This window comes from Electrona antarctica (genome assembly GCF_951216825.1).
Source record: "Electrona antarctica genome assembly, chromosome: 24".
Classification (NCBI taxonomy): Eukaryota; Metazoa; Chordata; class Actinopteri; order Myctophiformes; family Myctophidae; genus Electrona; species Electrona antarctica.
In genome coordinates this window covers 7,661,153-7,687,230 of record NC_136803.1, presented here as the reverse complement: position 1 = coordinate 7,687,230, position 26,078 = coordinate 7,661,153, and the positions used below count along the sequence as shown (strand labels likewise).

Below are 26,078 nucleotides of genomic sequence, written 5' to 3'. Positions count from 1 at the left end.
TTGTAAGGGGGTCTGATTGATTGAACATTTAATTTCACAGTATACTATATGTATGATGGGTACATTTCAAACGAAAGCACAAGTCAATACAATTACTGTTACTTGTGGACGAATCATGATGCATTGACACTTGCTTACAACAGGATCTACCATTTTCAATAATCTGAAAATGTAGTATCCCGCGGCCAAACTAAGGTATCTAGTTGTATGTGCCACCCTAAAGGAACCCATCGAGTTCCACGGGTCTACACAGTCGACACACACACACACACACACACACACACACACACACACACACACACACACACACACACTGCAGTCACACAGAGGTAAAATACATGCTGCTATAATGGATATATTAGCATTATCTTTGTTTATATGAAAATACAATTGCTGTGGTTGGCTACAGAGAACGGTCATTATCGTACTACTGATAACATACATGAGACATGACACATCAGTACACACACACACACACACACACACACACACACACACACACACACACACACTGGTCCTCTCCTCTTGGCTATTTTATGGGCATGGATTCATCTGTAGATTCTCTAAATAAACGGAGGCAGCGATGAACCCATAGGGGGTTCATTCTGTGGTTCTGTTGTTTACAGTGAGTCTATAGTGCCATCCTGCTGACCGTGGGTTAGGGTTAGCCCTAACCCAGTGAGTCTATAGTGCCATCCTGCTGACCCTAACCCTAACCCTATGAACCCATAGGGGGTTTATTCTGTGGTTCTGTTGTTTACAGTGAGTCTATAGTGCCATCCTGCTGACCGTGACAGTGGCCTCCTTCATCCCTCTTCACTGTAGTGACATTGGATTTGTTGCCCTTTGTTTCAGCCCCTGCAGTTTCTACCATCACTTCTTAGGCCTTCTCTTTCTTTTGCTGTCACTTTATCTCAATCAAGGACAAGAACATGATGAAGGGGTTGACACTAACGGTTGCCCCACTGCCCGTGGCAAGTACATAAAATGTTCGGGCAAGTGGTGTTTGCTTTCAAGTTGCCCCGACGGGCAAGTGTGGTTGAGTGGGGAAGCAACTGTCTTTAGTTCGCTATTAACCGAACATGTCTGTGTGAATGTCTGTGGAATTTAAAATAAGTCATATTGCATAGCTATTGAGATATTTGGCATACATATTGAGCTTTGCTATGTACATATCTCACAGACCCAGAATTTGCAAGTTAAGTAAAAAAAACATGTTAAAATGAATGGTAATTCAAATTTGACCATCACAATTTACTTTTCAGGCAAGTCGGAATGACCTTTGGGCAAGTAGAACATGACCTATGCTTGCCCAACAGGCAAGTGCCTCTGAGACCTTATTGTCAACCACTGCGTGATTCTGACATGAAGTGCAGTGCAGACAAAACAAGCCGTGCCATAATCAAATGTAACTACATACAGGCTAGTGCAATGTTGGATGGTCAGTGAGTTGTAGTTTTATTTGTACTTGCTACATGCTAAACAGTAATTTTACATACAATGCTTCTATCATTTAGATACACTTGATGTTCTAGATTTTGGCCGCCGGCTTTGTTAACTATCTAACTATTGGATCTCTGATTAAGACCATTCAGATGATAAGCTTGGTATCGTCATTGGTTTGTGCATTTTGGCCACTGTCGTGGGAAACTGTCTCATTTGGAATGTGCCAAAGTTAAACAGTTGACATGCTAGCTAGTGTAGTGGCACCTTAAACAGTTGACATGCTAGCTAGTGTAGTGGCACCTTAAACAGTTGACATGCTAGCTAGTGTAGTGGCACCTTAAACAGTTGACATGCTAGCTAGTGTAGTGGCACCTTAAACAGTTGACATGCTAGCTAGTGTAGTGGCACCTTTTCAAATGATGTGTTTGCAGAATGTTTCATTATTCCATCCTCTGTCTGCGTCTCAGTATTGCATTATTGTACATTGTTTTAGCTATGGATTATATGAACAACTTAACAGTCAAATTAAATGAAAGTGCAAGGTCGACTATGGCTATGTGATCTTTAATTGGTCTATGTACTAACAGCAGCATTCGGAGGCCCCATTCTATGCTACATGCGAGACCCTGTATAACTTATGGCTTGTAAAATAGTGTAAGAGGCTGGTGAATTTTGGGATACCACTGTGACCAGTGGACAAAAATGGTTCTCCTGCACTCGGCAGTAACACATATGTGAGCAATTCATGCTTTAAGCTTGTGGTATTGATCTCATCCAGTACTTAGGCTCATAATTGCCTCTCACGTGTTACAAAACCACTCGGCCCTCCGCTGTAGGCCGGTCCTTTTCAATCTGCGCTATGAGTAGCTGTGCGTAATCAGGTTATGGTGTCCATAGTGATTGGATTACATGAGATGCATCTTGTGTCATAATCATCATGTAGGTAGCTAATATGATTGTGTGTCTGCTTCCACCGAGCGTAAACATCCTCCATGCCGCCCATGATTTCATGACTGTATTGCTGGCTGTGAGCTAATGCTGGGGCAGGCAGACTTGCCGTCGTCCAAGTGAGGTGAGCTGCCCACAAACCCCCCCCCCCCAGGCTTTATAAAGAGCTCTTTCAGCGGCCTTTTCGCCAGAGCCCCTGGGGATTATAAATCTGGAGGAGAAGGAGCTTTGCTTCGGTGGCATGCTCCGCTGGCAAGAAATCGTTCGGGGGGGGGGGGGGGGGGGTTGCCGCGTCATTGGGCACGGCCGCAGAGCCAGGCCAGAGGATGCGGAGTGGCGAGGGAAGGAGGGATCGGTGATGGAGGAATCTCAGTAGAGAGGTGATGGATGTCGCTCACGGAAGTGGAAGATTCAACCGTTGCCTCCCTGTGATTAAAGGGCTCCTGTTCTGTTGTCTCTGCTTTTGGCTAACAGACATGCCGTGCATCTGTAGCTCTCTCTCTGTCTCTCACACACACACACACACACACACACACACACACGCACATATGCCTAATTTATGCCTTGTTGCAAATATCGGGCAATTATCGCCCAAAATAGCCCGATTTCCCGATATCAGTGATGTCGGTGCCGATAATCGGCCGTTGCCGATAATCTGTCGATCCCTATTTGTGAATGAAGTCAGTTTGGTTTACCCATCTGGAGAAGTAGTGCAGTCAAAGATTACACATCTTCAAAAAGAGGCATCGGGGTCGAGTAGAGGTAAAACATTTCCACCGGCGCCCACCCGCAGAAGTTTGGGTTCAATTCCTGGCAGTGGTGCCACCGGTTTGGCCAGGCGCTTCAATGAACAGAATTTGCAGTGTTGGCAGGTGGGGAGCTGGCAGGGGATTGTGTCCTCGCCACTCCTACTGGTTGGTCAGGAAACCTGTTCCACCGGGATGAGATCTGGGGAAAATAGTGAGAGTGATACCGCTCTGTTAACTCTATTATCATATCAGAGGAGACCCTTGAATGTCCCCACCCTCCCAAGCCAGGTCAAACAGGTTAAATGAGGTTTGTGCTTGTTATACGCTCGTGTATGTAGATGATTAGTCAGGTTAACTTAGGTTTAGTTGTAATCCTATAGTTATTGGATAAGAGAACTATAGATTTAGTTATTAGCTTATTGTTATTGGAGGTTAGTTAAGGTTTAATTATGAGCTTATTGTTATTTAATATATATACTATAACCACATTATAACCATATGAAATGGGAGTTAAATGCTGCAATTTGTAAAAATGGCAAAATATGACTCCTAACGTTGTTGAAGTGGGACTCGTAAAATGTCCCTGGGACTCATCTAAAAGACCATTGCTGCATCCCGGGACTCATTACATTGAAAACCTATTTACATCACTTTAAATGTATGCTTATTTTGGTTATTTTGTAAACTCTTGTAAACTCCCCATGTGTATAAGTTGTCAATAGGGAATGACTCATCAGGGTCATGTAAAAGCCTAAGAGTGCCTAAATTAGTCCTGTCTACAGATCTGTAATGTGATCGGACTGCGTCATATAGTTGCAGAAGAGAGATGTTGCTGCTGCTCCTCTACAAGAGGCAGCGAGGAGGAACAACAAGGGTGTGTTGGTGTTTGCAGCCCAGGCAGGGCTAGGCTTATATGGAATAAAACGGGGTATGACTGCATGTGTGATTGTAAAACGTGTGTGTGTGTGCGTGCGTGCGTGCGTGCGTAGGGCACGCAGCTGTATAGTGTCACTGCGCGCCTGGGCACAAAGCCCAGTCTTGCCCCAGTGGATGCCTGGTTGCCGGATGGTGTACACACACACACACACACACACACACACACACACACACACACACACACACACACACACACACACACACACACACACACACACACACACACACACTGACTCATAATGCATGAGTTGGGCTATATGCCTGCAGGCCGGGTAAACTTCAGTGAGAGCTGGTGAGGGGGTCAAAGAGCAGAAGTACTGTCATGTGGTCTTGTACTTACACGTATCCGAGAAACCGCGGGCAGTGCCGGAAGCGGAACATGCAGTTGTGTAATGTGTGTGTGTGTGTGTGTGTGTGTGTGTGTATGTATGCTATAGGTTTCATTGCATAATGGTATACAGCAGTAATTCTCAACCTGTGGTACGTGTACCACTAGTACTAGTGGTACTTGAGCCCCCCCCCCCCCCCCCCCTGCTGGTACATAAGAGTCGCCCAAAAAAAGAGGAAAAAGACAAAAGTCAAATGAAATATTTATATTACTACAGGTAGTTCTTCTTCTGACCAAACAATTTGTTGAAATATGTTCTCCAGCTGTGCAGAAATGAGCATGGCAGGACACCTAGCCATGCTCATTTGAACTGCACTGAAATGTGCTATATAAATAAAGATTGATTGATTGATAATAGAAGATCCGTTGTGCTGATTAGTGATTAGACGGTGTTTCGACAGAGCAGCAGCATTATTGGCGTAGGATTCGGGATGGAACAAAAACTAAATAAATTAAAGGAATACATTTAATTTCCCTCCTGTGTTAACTGCATATCTGAATAGGATGGGGCGGGTCTACGCTCCCGTGTTATTTTAACATCAGTTGTTATGGTGGTACTTGGAGAGACAGAGTTTTTCTGAGGTGGTACTTCAGGTTGAGAACCACTGGTATAGAAATCCCCGTTCATTTTCCTCATAGACTTTTCAGAAAGTATTTATTTAAAGACGTTTACGCCGCGGACAAAGCCAACTCTTGTCGTGACAAATCATGACAATAAACACAATGTTTTGGGCCAAACAAAGAATTAGAAAGTAGAAAAAAACGGCAGGTTACAACACTTTTTTTTGTTGTTTTTCTTCTTTGTAATTATTTGTTTGGTCCAAAATATTGTGTTTGTTGTCATGATTTGTCACGACTCGAGTTGGCTTTGTACGACGCTTAAAAGGTCTTTAAATAAATACTTTCTGAAATGTCTATGGGAAAAATGCATTGGGATTCATTTCCTGGGCCTGGCGTTGTCATGAAAGGGGGTGGGACTGCGACGCTATGCAGTATTCTCTCCCTTTAGCTATTGCGGTACCCATTCCATAGCACATGTCTGTGATGCAAAGGTTGTGTTGTATTGGACCATTAATAGTTAGGGTTACTCCGAATTTAAGCCACGGACCACCATTTGATGACATTTAGCCTCGCAGACATAAAACGAAGGGATATTTTATTATCGTTGGATAAAGGTTTTTCCACAATTCCATGCTGTATTGAGGTTGGTACCACAGGAGAGTTGCACTCTTTCCCCACTCAGTTCACACGGGTGTGATTTTTAGGTAATCTGTGGCGTTTTCTCCACTTAATTTCAAGCCAAATTTGGTCATTTTATTGGTCATTTTACGTCATCTAATAGATTGTAATAAAGAAGTTTAAAATAGCCAAAATATACCTTTTTTTACTTCTGTTTTCTAATGCTAATCTTTCTTTATGGTGTGTCCTTATTTTTGTTCTGCTAAGCCTCTTGTAATTACATTTCCCAGTTTTAGTAATTAATGTTTTAGTGTGTGTTGGTGTGTATACAGAATTGTATTTCTGTCAGAGGCAGTATCTGACCTGTGGCATTTGCATTATGGATTCTTCCAGCCCGTTTGATAGTGTAAAAAACAGACATTTGTCTTTATCTCTCTGTCCACTACTGTGACCTTTCTTCGTAGTTCATAATCATTTTGTGTTATTATTTGCGTCTATTATGTGAGCAGCCACCACCACCAGTAATTGTTATATGGAATTGTACTGGGCCACTGAAAGTGATTTTTAGAAGACATCATCATTCTGACATCATAACTCATAACATGTTCAAGGTTCAACGTTGTACTTTATGGTTACATCTTGTGTACAGAAGAGTAAAACCTTTGTTTGGCTTCCTTCAGACAATGCAGCAGCATAGATAACAACATCAACATCACAAAAACATCAAACACAGCAAACAAAGGGATAGAATAAAGAGTGCAAGAGAAAACAACAAGTAAAACGGAGTAACATAATTATGTGCATGTTTTCCCAATAGTAGCAAAGTTAGGTAAAGCTCATGTTCCATATAAGTTTGTTTAGAAATTATGCCACTGCTCACTGAGACTGGGTGGGTGCTATAACAGCCTGTTTTTTGATCGTCTCTGTCATGTTGGGGGATCAGCTTCCCCTCCTGTTTTCACAGAGCATCATGGTCTGTTGCCTTTAGACAGTAGGCACGGGGACAGCTCTGATTACTGTGCTGATGTAGCAGCAGCAGCAGCAGGACAACGTACCGTGCCCGTGGCCATCTCTCTATGCAGTGGATACTCTTTAGATCAGCGGCCTGTTGCACCAGCTATGTTTGTACGTTTCACCTCAGATGACCGAGGAAGTTTGGCATGCGTCCCAAAGTTTTGTGGGGCGTGTGCGGTGGGCCTTTTACAGAAGTACCACTGAGCACATGCTGACCGGTTGCATCACCGCCTGGTAATGGAACTGTGCAACCACTGCAGAGGGTCGTGCATGGAGCCTAGTAGATGTGCAACCACTGCAGAGGGTCGTGCATGGAGCCTAGTAGATGTACAACCACTGCAGAGGGTCGTGCATGGAGCCTAGTAGATGTGCAACCACTGCAGAGGGTCGTGCATGGAGCCTAGTAGATGTACACCCACTGCAGAGGGTCGTGCATGGAGCCTAGTAGATGTGCAACCACTGCAGAGGGTCGTGCATGGAGCCTCGTAGATGTACAACCACTGCAGAGGGTCGTGCATGGAGCCTAGTAGATGTGCAACCACTGCAGAGGGTTGTGCATGGAGCCTAGTAGATGTGCAACCACTGCAGAGGGTTGTGCATGGAGCCTAGTAGATGTGCAACCACTGCAGAGGGTCGTGCATGGAGCCTAGTAGATGTGCAACCACTGCAGAGGGTCGTGCATGGAGCCTAGTAGATGTGCAACCACTGCAGAGGGTCGTGCATGGAGCCTAGTAGATGTGCAACCACTGCAGAGGGTCGTGCATGCCATGGGGCCTAGTAGATGTGCAACCACTGCAGAGGGTCGTGCATGGAGCCTAGTAGATGTGCAACCACTGCAGAGGGTCGTGCATGCCATGGGGCCTAGTAGATGTGCAACCACTGCAGAGGGTCGTGCATGGAGCCTAGTAGATGTACACCCACTGCAGAGGGTCGTGCATGCCATGGAGCCTAGTAGATGTACAACCACTGCAGAGGGTCGTGCATGGAGCCTAGTAGATGTACAACCACTGCAGAGGGTCGTGCATGGAGCCTAGTAGATGTACAACCACTGCAGAGGGTCGTGCATGGAGCCTAGTAGATGTGCAACCACTGCAGACGGTCGTGCATGGAGCCTAGTAGATGTGCAACCACTGCAGAGGGTCGTGCATGGAGCCTAGTAGATGTGCAACCACTGCAGAGGGTCGTGCATGGAGCCTAGTAGATGTGCAACCACTGCAGAGGGTCGTGCATGGAGCCTAGTAGCTGTACAACCACTGCAGAGGGTCGTGCATGGAGCCTAGTAGATGTGCAACCACTGCAGAGGGTCGTGCATGGAGCCTAGTAGATGTGCAACCACTGCAGAGGGTCGTGCATGGAGCCTAGTAGATGTGCAACCACTGCAGAGGGTCGTGCATGGAGCCTAGTAGATGTGCAACCACTGCAGAGGGTCGTGCATGGAGCCTAGTAGATGTGCAACCACTGCAGAGGGTCGTGCATGGAGCCTAGTAGCTGTACAACCACTGCAGAGGGTCGTGCATGGAGCCTAGTAGATGTACAACCACTGCAGAGGGTCGTGCATGGAGCCTAGTAGATGTACAACCACTGCAGAGGGTCGTGCATGGAGCCTAGTAGATGTGCAACCACTGCAGAGGGTCGTGCATGGAGCCTAGTAGATGTGCAACCACTGCAGAGGGTCGTGCATGGAGCCTAGTAGATGTATAACCACTGCAGAGGGTCGTGCATGGAGCCTAGTAGATGTGCAACCACTGCAGAGGGTCGTGCATGCCATGGAGCCTAGTAGATGTGCAACCACTGCAGAGGGTCGTGCATGGAGCCTAGTAGATGTGCAACCACTGCAGAGGGTCGTGCATGCCATGGAGCCTAGTAGATGTGCAACCACTGCAGAGGGTCGTGCATGCCATGGAGCCTAGTAGATGTGCAACCACTGCAGAGGGTCGTGCATGCCATGGAGCCTAGTAGATGTACAACCACTGCAGAGGGTCGTGCATGCCATGGAGCCTAGTAGATGTGCAACCACTGCAGAGGGTCGTGCATGGACCACTGCAGAGGGTCGTGCATGGAGCCTAGTAGATGCATCAGTAGATCTACTGAGATTCACTCCTTCAACCACATAATACAGTATGTCCTGAATGGAGGATGTGTTCACCGGGACATTGTGTCAGCAAGCATAGCTTTTAGTATCATCAAAGATCCTAGTCCTTGGAGAGAGAGTGAGAGACGCATGCAAGCGCACGCACGCACGCACGCACGCACGCACGCACACGCACACACTTTTACTACAGTAGGTCAATCATAAGTTATCTTTGGGCCAGTAGCTTGTTAAAAATAAGAATACAATTAAACAGAGTGGTTATAGATATAATTGAGATTGTGATATTTCTGTAAATTAAGACTGTAAATGCCATTGCAATTTCTTTCAGTTCCATTTATTAGTCTTCATAGGCTATTATCAAAGGCATACGTATACAATGCTCACAAGCATATATACTACTAGGCTATTAGTCTATTGACAAAGTCAAAATACTGTGACACAGAAAGGGCACACTATTTATACAGAAGCTTAACAGGCTTTTATGATTAAAAGCATTGCGTTGAAAACCGTTCCGGAAGTGATTATTTTTAGTTGGTACTTTGGTAGTCACGTGTCAGTTATGATTGTGTTATTGTACTGTAAAGGCCACTGGCCGTAGGAGCAGGACAATGTTTGTATTATTGATACAGCTATTCTATTAGTTTCTTTTTTTTAATAATATTTATTTTATTTGGAAAAAGCAGTACAATGACAGCATTTCTATGTATACATAGGACACAAGTGCAGTTCCCAGGATTTTCTTTCTCACCCCTCTTCCCTCCCTCCCCCCTCCAAGTGACTCCATCTCCAGTGTCTCTGTAACATCCTTGCTTTCTTCAGGACTACATATGGCATCAGGTCAACACTTAACAGGGGCAAAGGGCAATATCGCTTCAGAGTGTACATTTCAGAAGGAGAAAAAGAAGAGAGTGGGCAGACAAAAGAAAAAGACAAAAAAACAACAACCAAGAAACGAAAGTATTTACAATATTTATTATTGTTATTAGTTTCAAGCACAAGAATGTTTCAAGTTAGCAAGATAGACTGTGCGGTACGACCTTGTGTGTCAGTGCAATGCGTGTGTGCACAATGTACAGCTGTGTGTATGTGTGCCAGTGGTCATCTGCAGACTGGACTTGAAAGTATTAATACACAGGGTGCCAGTGAAGGGCAGTGGACTGGTTTGTTTACAAATAGTGCTTTTTATGGTTTTATCCTCATAGTAGTAAGACAATTCCTCAGAACATTTAAAGACGTACAAATATCGAAGATTATAGTCTAAGAAACCTTGTATGGGTCCTGTTAGGGTCTTCAAGGTATTTCTCTTGACCAGTGACGAGATCCGGTACAGGAATCTTGTTCTTTGGTTGACTTTTTTTGAGTGGTGCAACCACTCCAACGAACAGCAATGTCCGTGTTCACCTAACTATGTGACCACTATGTCACTATGAAAAAGTGGCGCAGAGAGAGAGAGATAGTGCTGCACTGCTGCCTGCTAATGAGAGAGAGAGAGAGGGGGCAGTGCATTGGCCACCATTGATTACAATGGTGGCCATTTTATCACAGGATAAAATTACCTACCTAGGTTCCATCCTGGAGGCAAATCTTTCTTGTGATAATATTGTCACTGACTTAACTGAGAAGCTGTCGGCCTTGCTGAGATAAAGATTACTATTTGATCCAAAGAGAATGGATTGAATTTTTCCCAGGTGTAATGATAGTTATCAGCGAGCCAGGTGCAGATTCTACGGAGTTCAGAGCTGAGGGCCATTTCAACCTGCAGTTTGTTCCTGTCTGAGACCAGCAGTGCCGAGTCATCCGCGAAACAGGAACAAGTTGCAGTCACAAGCTGATGTCATATCGTTTACATATATTAGACGTGGAAAGTAACTAAGTACATTTACTTAAGTACTGTACTTTAGTACATTTTTTAGGTATTTGTACTATTACTTATTCTCCACTACATCTCAGAGGCAAATATTGTACTTTTACTCCACTACATTTATTTGAAAACTTTATTGGCAACCTAGTCATAACACATTGCAGCAGTCCTCCTTAATTACGTCAAGAGGTTTGGTAAATGGTAAAATGGTAAATGGTGCATTTATATAGTGCCTTTATCCAAGACACTTTACATAGATTGTGCATTACATTCACCCAGTTCACACACACATTCACAGACCGAGGACACCATGCAAGGCTGTAGGCACTAGGCACCAGGCACCAGGCTGTAGGCACCAGGCACCAGGCTGTAGGCACTAGGCACCAACCTGCACATCGGGAGAAATTAGGGATTCAGTGTTTTCAGTCAAGGTCACTTCGACACTAACTCACGGTTTCCATCCGGCTGCTCTACCGGCCACTCTTTCCCCGGAGCCACTGCCACACCCTTGAGTGCTTTTGAGTAAGAAAAAGCACAAAGAAATAAAAGAACAATATGAAGGTGTTTTCAGGTCACATAACCCCTGTTGTGCGTATTGGCTTCATATTCCGTGGAGTCAGTGTGAAATTCAGCATGTTTGTTTTCTATTTATTTTTTTCGCCTATCGTGGAGGGAATTAAAATGCTGACCCGATTCCTTTTGTGAGGACGATCACAGTTCAGTGAACGGGGGGAAAACAGAAAAAAAAGCAAGTGTCAAGTTTTCAGTCAGTTTTAGGTTACAAGTGGCGTGCTATCTTTCTGCCTGACCTCTCGTGAGGTCATATTCTTCATAGGCTCCAGGATTCTCTGTTCTGTATCAATGACTGATATTCCTGTCAGTCAAGGGAGGACGTGGCACCGCTTGGGGTGTGTTGTGAGCTTGTAGATTGACTATTTTTGCTACTTTTGTTTCAAATTGTTTGACACTGTCATAGGACAAAGTATAAAAAACATAAATATGGAAATGGTGTTTCTGGCTGCCTGACAGCGAAGATATTATCTGTCTTTTTATTTCCTACTGTATGAAACACATTGACATTTTCCTGTGTATGGAAAGCCTTTTCAGTATTTACAGTAAATGTTTTCATTTTCAAAACAAAGCTTAATGTTTTCCGTAATAGGATTCTGGCGTATCCCTTCCAGCATGCATTGTTTTGTGAAAATGGCATTAGAGATAACTTAATTATTTATTTACACATTATTTACATGCAAGCGTGTTCTCGGAGCTCCGTGTTCTCGTGAATAATTGAAACCACAGCAAATCCGTGCATTAGCATACTATGTCTCTTCTTCATACATTTCACCTTTTCTTCTTGTCTAGTGAAAGAGGGAGTGACATAGGTGTTCAGTGTTGTGTCTAGTGAAAGAGGGAGTGACATAGGTGTTCAGTGTTGTGTCTAGTGAAAGAGGGAGTGACATAGGTGTTCAGTGTTGTGTCTAGTGAAAGAGGGAGTGACATAGGTGTTCAGTGTTGTGTCTAGTGAAAGAGGGAGTGACATAGGTGTTCAGTGTTGTGTCTAGTGAAAGAGGGAGTGACATAGGTGTTCAGTGTTGTGTCTAGTGAAAGCGGGAGTGACATAGGTGTTCAGTGTTGTGTCTAGTGAAAGAGGGAGTGACATAGGTGTTCAGTGTTGTGTCTAGTGAAAGCGGGAGTGACATAGGTGTTCAGTGTTGTGTCTAGTGAAAGAGGGAGTGACATAGGTGTTCAGTGTTGTGTCTAGTGAAAGAGGGAGTGACATAGGTGTTCAGTGTTGTGATCTAGGTTCTAGAACACCTATGTCACTCCCTCTTTCCTGTTCTAAATTCTAGAAGATATGGCTCCAACTGGCTGGGTGGTATAGGCCTATCTCACAGCCCCCTTTCCACACCCCCTTCCGGTAGCTAGTGGTGTCATTTAACATTAGGCATTTACACTTTTTTTCTCTGGAGAATCTAAGTACATTTCCTAATGTTAAAATGTCAAAGACCGATAATAATATGAAGAAAACACAATGGTATAACAACTCAAATAAGTAGAATAAACCTTACCTTTACAAAACGGTAGTTTGTGTCTTGTGAAAATACCTCTTTTAACATGGAAGTCTATGGACCGCAGAAAAAATAACACCATTAGCTCCGAAAGGGGGCGGGGAAATGCTGTGAGATAGGCCTATTCCTTTGGTAAAGCAGCAGGGCTGAGAGAACAAGGCGTGACAAAGAGACGGTATCGGTATAGTGTGTGATGTGAAATGTGAGCTTTAGTCATATTCCATCATATTCAAATGCTTTTGGAGAAAAATGATAGTCACTTTCAGTAGTAGAGCACTGTAGAGGGGAGCTGTGTGTCTGTGACTGTAGAGGGGAACTGTGTGTCTGTGACTGTAGAGGGGAACTGTGTGTCTGTGACTGTAGAGGGGAGCTGTGTGTGTCTGTGACTGTAGAGGGGAGCTGTGTGTGTCTGTGACTGTAGAGGGGAGGTGTCTGTGACTGTAGAGGGGAGCTGTGTGTCTGTGACTGTAGAGGGGAACTGTGTGTCTGTGACTGTAGAGGGGAGCTGTGTGTGTCTGTGACTGTAGAGGGGAGCTGTGTGTGTCTGTGACTGTAGAGGGGAGCTGTGTGTGTCTGTGACTGTAGAGGGGAGCTGTGTGTCTGTGACTGTAGAGGGGAGCTGTGTGTCTGTGACTGTAGAGGGGAGCTGTGTGTGTCTGTGACTGTAGAGGGGAGCTGTGTGTGTCTGACTGTAGAGGGGAGCTGTGTGTGTCTGTGACTGTAGAGGGGAGCTGTGTGTGTCTGTGACTGTAGAGGGGAGCTGTGTGTGTCTGTGACTGTAGAGGGGAGCTGTGTGTGTCTGTGACTGTAGAGGGGAGCTGTGTGTGTCTGTGACTGTAGAGGGGAGGTGTCTGTGACTGTAGAGGGGAGGTGTCTGTGACTGTAGAGGGGAGCTGTGTGTGTCTGTGACTGTAGAGGGGAGCTGTGTGTGTCTGTGACTGTAGAGGGGAGGTGTCTGTGACTGTAGAGGGGAGCTGTGTGTGTCTGACTGTAGAGGGGAGCTGTGTGTCTGTGACTGTAGAGGGGAGCTGTGTGTGTCTGTGACTGTAGAGGGGAGGTGTCTGTGACTGTAGAGGGGAGCTGTGTGTGTCTGTGACTGTAGAGGGGAGCTGTGTGTGTCTGTGACTGTAGAGGGGAGGTGTCTGTGACTGTAGAGGGGAGCTGTGTGTGTCTGTGACTGTAGAGGGGAGCTGTGTGTGTCTGACTGTAGAGGGGAGCTGTGTGTCTGTGACTGTAGAGGGGAGCTGTGTGTGTCTGTGACTGTAGAGGGGAGCTGTGTGTGTCTGTGACTGTAGAGGGGAGCTGTGTGTGTCTGTGACTGTAGAGGGGAGGTGTCTGTGACTGTAGAGGGGAGCTGTGTGTGTCTGTGACTGTAGAGGGGAGCTGTGTGTGTCTGTGACTGTGCCCAGGTGATGATGGTCGTTGATACTCATCAAGGAAGGCAATTATGTTTCTGCACTGTCAAAAGTAATGCTACCTTTTTGCAATGTAGTTAAATAAAAAATGTTATCGGGGAAGATAAATTATATAAAATAAAAAAAACGGTAATTTTCTTTAAAATATATATATTTTTTAATATGGTGAAAAATCGTACCGTGAACCTCATATCGTGATACGAATCGTATCGTGAGTTGAGTGAATCGTTACATGTCTACTGGTGACATCTAACAGATGCATCTGGTATCGGTAATGAACATGCTGTAAGGACAAGCTGTGCTGTATCACGTATCAAGTACATATCATATCAGTATCAAGTACATAGACGAATACTGCCTCCAGGTCTTAAGTTAAGTAATAAGACCTGGTACTTAAGACACGCATAATACTGCCCTTTGGCTCTAAAGTGCTAACCAGGCAGTATCTCTCCAAACAATAGAGATGGCAAAAGGCACAATAATTGCTCAATAATTTTGTTGACTTTAAGTATATATTACTATGATGACGTATGACTCCATATATGGTCAAGGTTCTAGCCTGCTTCGAAGACCCATTGACTTCCATTATTAAATTGATTGAAGTTAAATATTTTAAAAGATATTCACAATATGTGAAATGGAGGTACTTTATTGGCCTACTTGGCTCACATGAAATGTGAGCTAACTAGAAAAAGTGCCCCTTGGGGAAAAGGTTTCCACCAGGGCAGGTCAGGTTGTGGCCTCCTGGTGGCGCTATAACAGGCCAATGTGAAAGGGTGGTATATATTCCTCAGCCTAGTAGGAAAGTCCGTGAAAGATTTCACGTAAATTGCACACTGCGTTCATGATTTGAGGCTTTTTGTTCAAAACGGGCCAATCCTGCAAACTTTGAAAGCCAATGTTAGCCAATTAGGATGGAATATGAAATATTGGACAGATCCGTCTTGAACATGACTATAGAGAGAGTGTGTAACGATTTGTGGGATTTTTGGACAGAATCTGGAGGAGTAATATCAAAAACTGTGTTTTTCAAATATCGGCCTCCTGGTGGCGCTATAACAGGCCGTTGTGGAAAATTTGGGGCAGAGGTTCATCGTTGGCATCCAGGTTAACGGTGCTGGAGATTAGCTGGTGACGGACGGACACACACACGGACGGAGTGCAAAACATACTCTCTCCCCATGCCTTCGGCCTGGTGGAGACAATCATGAGATTAGTCCCAGAGAGACAAAAACACAAGCACGCACACACGCACTCGCGCGCGCGCGCGTACACACACCTCAAATATAGTCACGCTGTAAAAATCTCATTTATTTTGTGTAAAGAACCAATTGATTAATCCATACTGCTGGGAAAACCATGCAGAAACGTGGTATCCCTGCATAATGCTTTGCACCTATCAATGCCTCGGAGACGCACACTAGCGAAGGTGATGAGAGTACACAGATCACAGCAACACTCACACTTTGGATAAAATTACACGAGGCCTAATTCTCTCGTGGGAAATCCTGTCCCCGATGCTCACCTTACCTCTTGATATCTCTGTGTCACCAGCTGGCCTCACAGTGGAATGCTCGTCAGCCTGTTAGGCTGCTTTGCTTAATGAATAATTAAGAGGCGGGGCTTGTGCAAAGGAGCCCATTAAGATGCGGAGTCACAGCGGTCTCCATGGTTGCTGGGGCCATAGTGTCGATAATGTCACGTCTCCATGAGCCTGGTTGCACTGTGCACACTAATACCATACTGTACACTGTGCACACTAATACCATACTGTACTGTAGCCTGGTTGCACTGTGCACACTAATACCATACTGTACTAATACCATACTGTACTAATACCATACTGTACTAATACCATACTGTACCATACTGTAGCCTGGTTGCACTGTGCACACTAATACCATACTGCACTAATACCATACTGTACTAATACCATACTGTACTAATACTGTAGCCTGGTTGCACTGTGCACACTAATACCATACTGTACTAATACCATACTGTAGCCTGGTTGCACTGTGCACACTAATACCATACTGTACTAATACCATACTGTACTAATACCATACTGTACTAATACTGTAGCCTGGTTGCACTGTGCACACTAATACCATACTGTACACACTGTGCACACTAATACCATACTGTACTAATACCATACTGTACTAATACCATACTGTACTAATACTGTAGCCTGGTTGCACTGTGCACACTAATACCATACTGTACACACTGTGCACACTAATACCATACTGTACTAATACCATACTGTACTAATACCATACTGTAGCCTGGTTGCACTGTGCACACTAATACCATACTGTACTAATACCATACTGTACTAATACCATACTGTACTAATACCATACTGTACACTGTGCACACTAATACCATACTGTACTAATACCATACTGTACTAATACCATACTGTAGCCTGGTTGCACTGTGCACACTAATACCATACTGTACTAATACCATACTGTACTAATACCATACTGTACTAATACCATACTGTACCATACTGTAGCCTGGTTGCACTGTGCACACTAATACCATACTGTACTAATACCATACTGTACTAATACCATACTGTACTAATACCATACTGTAGCCTGGTTGCACTGTGCACACTAATACCATACTGTACTAATACCATACTGTACTAATACCATACTGTACTAATACCATACTGTACTAATACCATACTGTACTAATACCATACTGTACTAATACCATACTGTACTAATACCATACTGTACTAATACCATACTGTACTAATACCATACTGTAGCCTGGTTGCACTGTGCACACTAATACCATACTGTACTAATACCATACTGTACTAATACCATACTGTACTAATACCATACTGTACTAATACCATACTGTACCATACTGTAGCCTGGTTGCACTGTGCACACTAATACCATACTGTACTAATACCATACTGTACTAATACCATACTGCACTAATACCATACTGCACTAATACCATACTGTACTAATACCATACTGTACTAATACCATACTGTACTAATACCATACTGTACTAATACCATACTGTACCATACTGTAGCCTGGTTGCACTGTGCACACTAATACCATACTGTACTAATACCATACTGTACTAATACCATACTGTACTAATACCATACTGTAGCCTGGTTGCACTGTGCACACTAATACCATACTGTACTAATACCATACTGTACTAATACCATACTGTACTAATACCATACTGTACTAATACCATACTGTACTAATACCATACTGTACTAATACCATACTGTACTAATACCATACTGTACTAATACCATACTGTACTAATACCATACTGTACCATACTGTAGCCTGGTTGCACTGTGCACACTAATACCATACTGTACTAATACCATACTGTACTAATACCATACTGCACTAATACCATACTGCACTAATACCATACTGTACTAATACCATACTGTACTAATACCATACTGTACTAATACCATACTGTACTAATACCATACTGTACCATACTGTAGCCTGGTTGCACTGTGCACACTAATACCATACTGTACTAATACCATACTGTACTAATACCATACTGTACTAATACCATACTGTAGCCTGGTTGCACTGTGCACACTAATACCATACTGTACTAATACCATACTGTACTAATACCATACTGTACTAATACCATACTGTACTAATACCATACTGTACTAATACCATACTGTACTAATACCATACTGTAGCCTGGTTGCACTGTGCACACTAATACCATACTGCACTAATACCATACTGCACTAATACCATACTGCACTAATACCATACTGTACTAATACCATACTGTACTAATACCATACTGCACTAATACCATACTGCACTAATACCATACTGCACTAATACCATACTGCACTAATACCATACTGCACTAATACCATACTGCACTAATACCATACTGCACTAATACCATACTGCACTAATACCATACTGTACTAATACCATACTGTACTAATACCATACTGTACTAATACCATACTGTACTAATACCATACTGTACCATACTGTAGCCTGGTTGCACTGTGCACACTAATACCATACTGTACTAATACCATACTGTACTAATACCATACTGTACTAATACCATACTGTACTAATACCATACTGTACTAATACCATACTGTACTAATACCATACTGTACTAATACCATACTGTACTAATACCATACTGTACTAATACCATACTGTACTAATACCATACTGTACTAATACCATACTGTACTAATACCATACTGTACTAATACCATACTGTACTAATACCATACTGTACTAATACCATACTGTACCATACTGTAGCCTGGTTGCACTGTGCACACTAATACCATACTGTACTAATACCATACTGTACTAATACCATACTGCACTAATACCATACTGCACTAATACCATACTGTACTAATACCATACTGTACTAATACCATACTGTACTAATACCATACTGTACTAATACCATACTGTACCATACTGTAGCCTGGTTGCACTGTGCACACTAATACCATACTGTACTAATACCATACTGTACTAATACCATACTGTACTAATACCATACTGTAGCCTGGTTGCACTGTGCACACTAATACCATACTGTACTAATACCATACTGTACTAATACCATACTGTACTAATACCATACTGTACTAATACCATACTGTACTAATACCATACTGTACTAATACCATACTGTAGCCTGGTTGCACTGTGCACACTAATACCATACTGCACTAATACCATACTGCACTAATACCATACTGTACTAATACCATACTGTACTAATACCATACTGTACTAATACCATACTGTACTAATACCATACTGTACCATACTGTAGCCTGGTTGCACTGTGCACACTAATACCATACTGTACTAATACCATACTGTACTAATACCATACTGTACTAATACCATACTGTACTAATACCATACTGTACTAATACCATACTGTACTAATACCATACTGTACTAATACCATACTGTACTAATACCATACTGTACTAATACCATACTGCACTAATACCATACTGTACTAATACCATACTGTAGCCTGGTTGCACTGTGCACACTAATACCATACTGTACTAATACCATACTGTACTAATACCATACTGCACTAATACCATACTGTACTAATACCATACTGTACTAATACCATACTGTACTAATACCATACTGTACTAATACCATACTGTACTAATACCATACTGTAGCCTGGTTGCACTGTGCACACTAATACCATACTGTACTAATACCATACTGTACTAATACCATACTGTACTAATACCATACTGTACTAATACCATACTGTACTAATACCATACTGTACTAATACCATACTGTACTAATACCATACTGTACTAATACCATACTGTACTAATACCATACTGTACTAATACCATACTGTACTAATACCATACTGTACTAATACCATACTGTACTAATACCATACTGCACTAATACCATACTGTACTAATACCATACTGTAGCCTGGTTGCACTGTGCACACTAATACCATACTGTACTAATACCATACTGTACTAATACCATACTGTACTAATACCATACTGTACTAATACCATACTGTACTAATACCATACTGTACTAATACCATACTGTACTAATACCATACTGTACTAATACCATACTGTACTAATACCATACTGTAGCCTGGTTGCACTGTGCACACTAATACCATACTGTACTAATACCATACTGTACTAATACCATACTGTACTAATACCATACTGTACTAATACCATACTGTACCATACTGTAGCCTGGTTGCACTGTGCACACTAATACCATACTGTACTAATACCATACTGTACTAATACCATACTGCACTAATACCATACTGCACTAATACCATACTGTACTAATACCATACTGTACTAATACCATACTGTACTAATACCATACTGTACTAATACCATACTGTACCATACTGTAGCCTGGTTGCACTGTGCACACTAATACCATACTGTACTAATACCATACTGTACTAATACCATACTGTACTAATACCATACTGTAGCCTGGTTGCACTGTGCACACTAATACCATACTGTACTAATACCATACTGTACTAATACCATACTGTACTAATACCATACTGTACTAATACCATACTGTACTAATACCATACTGTACTAATACCATACTGTACTAATACCATACTGTACTAATACCATACTGTACTAATACCATACTGTACTAATACCATACTGTACTAATACCATACTGTACTAATACCATACTGTACCATACTGTAGCCTGGTTGCACTGTGCACACTAATACCATACTGTACTAATACCATACTGTACTAATACCATACTGCACTAATACCATACTGCACTAATACCATACTGTACTAATACCATACTGTACTAATACCATACTGTACTAATACCATACTGTACTAATACCATACTGTACCATACTGTAGCCTGGTTGCACTGTGCACACTAATACCATACTGTACTAATACCATACTGTACTAATACCATACTGTACTAATACCATACTGTAGCCTGGTTGCACTGTGCACACTAATACCATACTGTACTAATACCATACTGTACTAATACCATACTGTACTAATACCATACTGTACTAATACCATACTGTACTAATACCATACTGTACTAATACCATACTGTACTAATACCATACTGTAGCCTGGTTGCACTGTGCACACTAATACCATACTGTACTAATACCATACTGTACTAATACCATACTGTACTAATACCATACTGTACTAATACCATACTGTACTAATACCATACTGTAGCCTGGTTGCACTGTGCACACTAATACCATACTGTACTAATACCATACTGTACTAATACCATACTGTACTAATACCATACTGTACTAATACCATACTGCACTAATACCATACTGTACTAATACCATACTGTACTAATACCATACTGTACTAATACCATACTGTACTAATACCATACTGTACTAATACCATACTGTAGCCTGGTTGCACTGTGCACACTAATACCATACTGTACTAATACCATACTGTACTAATACCATACTGTACTAATACCATACTGTACTAATACCATACTGTACTAATACCATACTGTACTAATACCATACTGTAGCCTGGTTGCACTGTGCACACTAATACCATACTGTACTAATACCATACTGTACTAATACCATACTGTACTAATACCATACTGTACTAATACCATACTGTACTAATACCATACTGTACTAATACCATACTGTACTAATACCATACTGTAGCCTGGTTGCACTGTGCACACTAATACCATACTGTACTAATACCATACTGTACTAATACCATACTGTACTAATACCATACTGTACTAATACCATACTGTACTAATACCATACTGTAGCCTGGTTGCACTGTGCACACTAATACCATACTGTACTAATACCATACTGTACTAATACCATACTGTACTAATACCATACTGTAGCCTGGTTGCACTGTGCACACTAATACCATACTGTAACTGTACGTGTACATTTGGGGTGGGAGTCAGTGGCTCAGGGGTAGAGTGGCCGGATGGGAACCATGAGGTTCTCACTCCCAGTTCGATTCCGGGCTCCTCCAGAGTTACTGTCGAAGTGTCCTTGAGCAAGACTCTGTCTGAACCCCTAATTGCTACCAATGTGCAGGTTGGGGCCTTGCATGGTTTCCTCTCCCATCGGTGTATGAAGGGGGGATTGTAATGCACAATCTATGTAAAGCGCTTTGGATAAAAGCGCTATATAAATGCACCATTTACCATTTTTATTTACCATTTACCACATGTATAGCATTGGTTCTCAGACCTTTTCATGAGAAGGAGGGAAGGACACCAACCATTTGTTTTTGTATTGTACTTGGCCGCAGTCCCCCATCTAAACAAATTGTCTGCCAGTGACCCCCCCCCCCCACATTGAAGATGCTGTTCGCAAATTAGTCAAGTTTTTTTCAAGAGTTTTTTTATTAATGGAAGCTGTACACTGTCTGTGGACACTGATAAGCGACACTGATAAGCAGTGTCCAAAACATATGTTGCTGTTGAAATTGAAAACAATCTCACAATGAATGCGGCAGAAATCGCTCTAGTCGCCAAACTGTGGGTTAAACAAAAGTTATGAAAGGCTGTTCCCATTCAGGGGGAAAAATAGATACCTTCTCAAGGTTGATCCATAATTGATATCCACAGGATGGTGGAGCGGCAGGATGGTGAGCCACAGCCACATCTAGAACATATTCCACACTTTTCCCCATCTCTGGTTATGCAACAGACTCTTAGCAAATGTTATTTCAGTTCAGCAGAATGCCCCCCCCCCCTTCTCTTTTAGACCCAGAGTAATGAAATGTGTGTTATTTTGAGCTCCAATCGCAGCTCCAAAGGTAAATGGAGAGCTATACCTTTGCTCGGCCATCTGTTCTAGGGATGCTTGGCCACTATAGGGCTGAGCATTTTCTTATTATAGGAGGACAGTGTTAGAAAGCTATTGAACGGCCCTATGTGGGATGGTTATGTTTACGTGGAATAGTGCCATCATTGTTCCAAAATACAGTAAATACTTGTTTGTTTGTCTGTTATCATTCCCCCTTGGCCCTCGGCTGTACTGCCAATTTTCGGTGAATGTGAACAAGTAGACCCATTTCCCTACCCATGGGTGGAAATAAAAAACAAGGTTAACGTTTGTCAATGTCACACATAGCCTGGAGCGGCTCCGTTGACATTGACTGAGATCTGAGAGATAGACTTCATGATTGATAGTATAAATGTAGAGATGGAGCCAAACAAGACATTCAAGAAGAGTGCAGATGGCTGGTGGGGCGATTGGCTGGAGTGGATATTTCACGGGCCATTCTAATAACCACCAATGTTCACATGGTTGGATCCCCATGGCAGGGAATCTAGTCTAATCTAGTCATGTGTTTGCCAGCTATTCCTATTAGTGCTGCTATCATATCAAGTAGCAAAGGATCATATATTCTGCAGCCAAAGCTGCTACCTGTCACATAAGGTTTGATTGGGCCGGTAGTGATGATCGAGACAGTATAGGCACGCTGCCAGACAAATGAAGTTACTGAATTAAAAAGCCAGAAGATGTCTGAAAGGAGTTACAGGTCACTGTGGAGATTCACCGCAGTGATCAATTCTCCAAAGATTTGGGGACACATCACTTCAGTCTCCCCTCCCCCAGCCCACTGTTTTAGAAAGCTAGCAGTTGCGAGGGGAGCGACTGGTAAGACTATATGATCAGTTTTGGACGAAATTATGTAATTGTAAACGGAGTAAGCATGAACCCTAGTCAACAAACGATACGGTAAATAGTCACCTGATGAGTGCAAACAGAACAGTGTAGTGTCTCAGAGAAACTAGGATACCATGTATTAAGTAAACATCAACAGTAAACTAGCATCTGTCATTCTGTCTAAACAGGCTATCTACAAATATTCTTAACATTTTTGGTCAAGGAATACTTGTTACTAATAAGTAGCCAGCATAGAAAAAAATAATAGCATCTATCAAAGGTGACAAGTGACAACTAGAAGGGATATAAGGAAAGAGAGGTGATAGAGTGATAGAGTGATAGAGGATGAGGTGGAGTCTGAATAGGTGGTGGACTGGACTGGTGGAAAAGAGTGTGCAGTCTGCAAGGGGCAGTTTATTCCACAGTTTGGGAGCCAGTGTTGAACTTGTTTTTGACAGGAAACTTTGATTTGCGTTTTAGTTATAGTCTTTTGAATCGATGCCATCGTAATGGCTGATTTTACACTTGCTGAAAATAGCCGAGCTTGTAGATCTGCTATTTTCAGCATGCAACCATGTGTAAAATGACTTGTGTCTTTTACTTATACTTGATCTCTTGTCCACTAGTCCCTTCCTAACATTTGAGTATAGTTTTTATTTGACGAAATTGTCAATATATTTAGTCTTAGTTTTAGTCATAGCTTAGTTTTTGTCGGTGAATAAAGGTAGTCGACAAATATTTTCCGTCATAGTTTTAGTCTATGAAATCAAATCAACACTGTTGGGAACCAGGAGGTAGAAGAGGTTTGAACTTTGAACAGGGAGGGTTGTAGGATTGGTTTCCTTGTAGGCCATCACCTGGCAGTGCACACCGTCTGTACTGGCAGCCAAAGAAGGGATCTTGGTTCTAAATCTAAATCTAAAAGTTGACGTAATTGTAAGATGTCAATGAAGGAATGTCACAAATGAAGGTCCATCACAGGACAACCTGCAAGCTGTGATATAGATATGTGATATAGATGTCAATGAAGGAATGTCACAAATGAAGGTCCATCATAGCCGCACAGGAAAACCTGCAAGCTGTGGTATAGATATGCCACAGTGAGCTGCTTGCACAATCCTAATCACACTCTCTCTCTCGCACACACATAAACAGAGTTCTGAAGTCAGTGAGTTTTTTTGGCTTAGGGTTGCTTATGGATGCACTATGGGCATCATCTCTGATAAAACAGCCCCCGGCAGATTCCTCCATCTGGTGTCAGCTGCATTCTGTTGAACAGATTCCTCCATCTGCCGTCATCTGCATTCTGTTGAACAGATTCCTCCATCTGGTCATCTGCATTCTGTTGAACAGATTCCTCCATCTGCTGTCATCTGCATTCTGTTGAACAGATTCCTCCATCTGCCGTCATCTGCATTCTGTTGAACAGATTCCTCCATCTGCCGTCATCTGCATTCTGTTGAACAGATTCCTCCATCTGCTGTCATCTGCATTCTGTTGAACAGATTCCTCCATCTGCTGTCATCTGCATTCTGTTGAACAGATTCCTCCATCTGCCGTCATCTGCATTCTGTTGAACAGATTCCTCCATCTGCCGTCATCTGCATTCTGTTGAACAGATTCCTCCATCTGCTGTCATCTGCATTCTGTTGAACAGATTCCTCCATCTGCCGTCATCTGCATTCTGTTGAACAGATTCCTCCATCTGCCGTCATCTGCATTCTGTTGAACAGATTCCTCCATCTGCTGTCATCTGCATTCTGTTGAACAGATTCCTCCATCTGCCGTCATCTGCATTCTGTTGAACAGATTCCTCCATCTGCCGTCATCTGCATTCTGTTGACCAGATTCCTCCATCTGCTGTCATCTGCATTCTGTTGAACAGATTCCTCCATCTGGTCATCTGCATTCTGTTGACCAGATTCCTCCATCTGCTGTCATCTGCATTCTGTTGAACAGATTCCTCCATCTGGTCATCTGCATTCTGTTGAACAGATTCCTCCATCTGGTCATCTGCATTCTGTTGAACAGATTCCTCCATCTGGTCATCTGCATTCTGTTGAACAGATTCCTCCATCTGCCGTCATCTGCATTCTGTTGAACAGATTCCTCCATCTGCTGTCATCTGCATTCTGTTGAACAGATTCCTCCATCTGCTGTCATCTGCATTCTGTTGAACAGATTCCTCCATCTGGTCATCTGCATTCTGTTGAACAGATTCCTCCATCTGCTGTCATCTGCATTCTGTTGAACAGATTCCTCCATCTGGTCATCTGCATTCTGTTGAACAGATTCCTCCATCTGCTGTCATCTGCATTCTGTTGAACAGATTCCTCCATCTGCTGTCATCTGCATTCTGTTGAACAGATTCCTCCATCTGGTCATCTGCATTCTGTTGAACAGATTCCTCCATCTGCTGTCATCTGCATTCTGTTGAACAGATTCCTCCATCTGCTGTCATCTGCATTATGTTGAACAGATTCCTCCATCTGGTCATCTGCATTCTGTTGAACAGATTCCTCCATCTGCTGTCAATTTACAATTACAATTTACAATTTAGGCATTTAGCAGACGCTCTTAATCCAGAGCGACTTACATTAAGCAATAACAAAAGCATGGCATACATCACATATATAAAAGTAGTTATCATGAATCATGCGTAGACTAAGAACGTAACAGTGGAG

At 42.6% G+C, this 26,078-nt stretch overlaps 1 protein-coding gene across 2 annotated transcripts in view; it reads left to right on the top strand.

Annotated features, from left to right (window-relative positions):
* Positions 1-26,078, top strand: part of mgat5 (alpha-1,6-mannosylglycoprotein 6-beta-N-acetylglucosaminyltransferase) — a 189,054-nt gene that overhangs the window by 854 nt on the left and 162,122 nt on the right. The window lies entirely within an intron of this gene.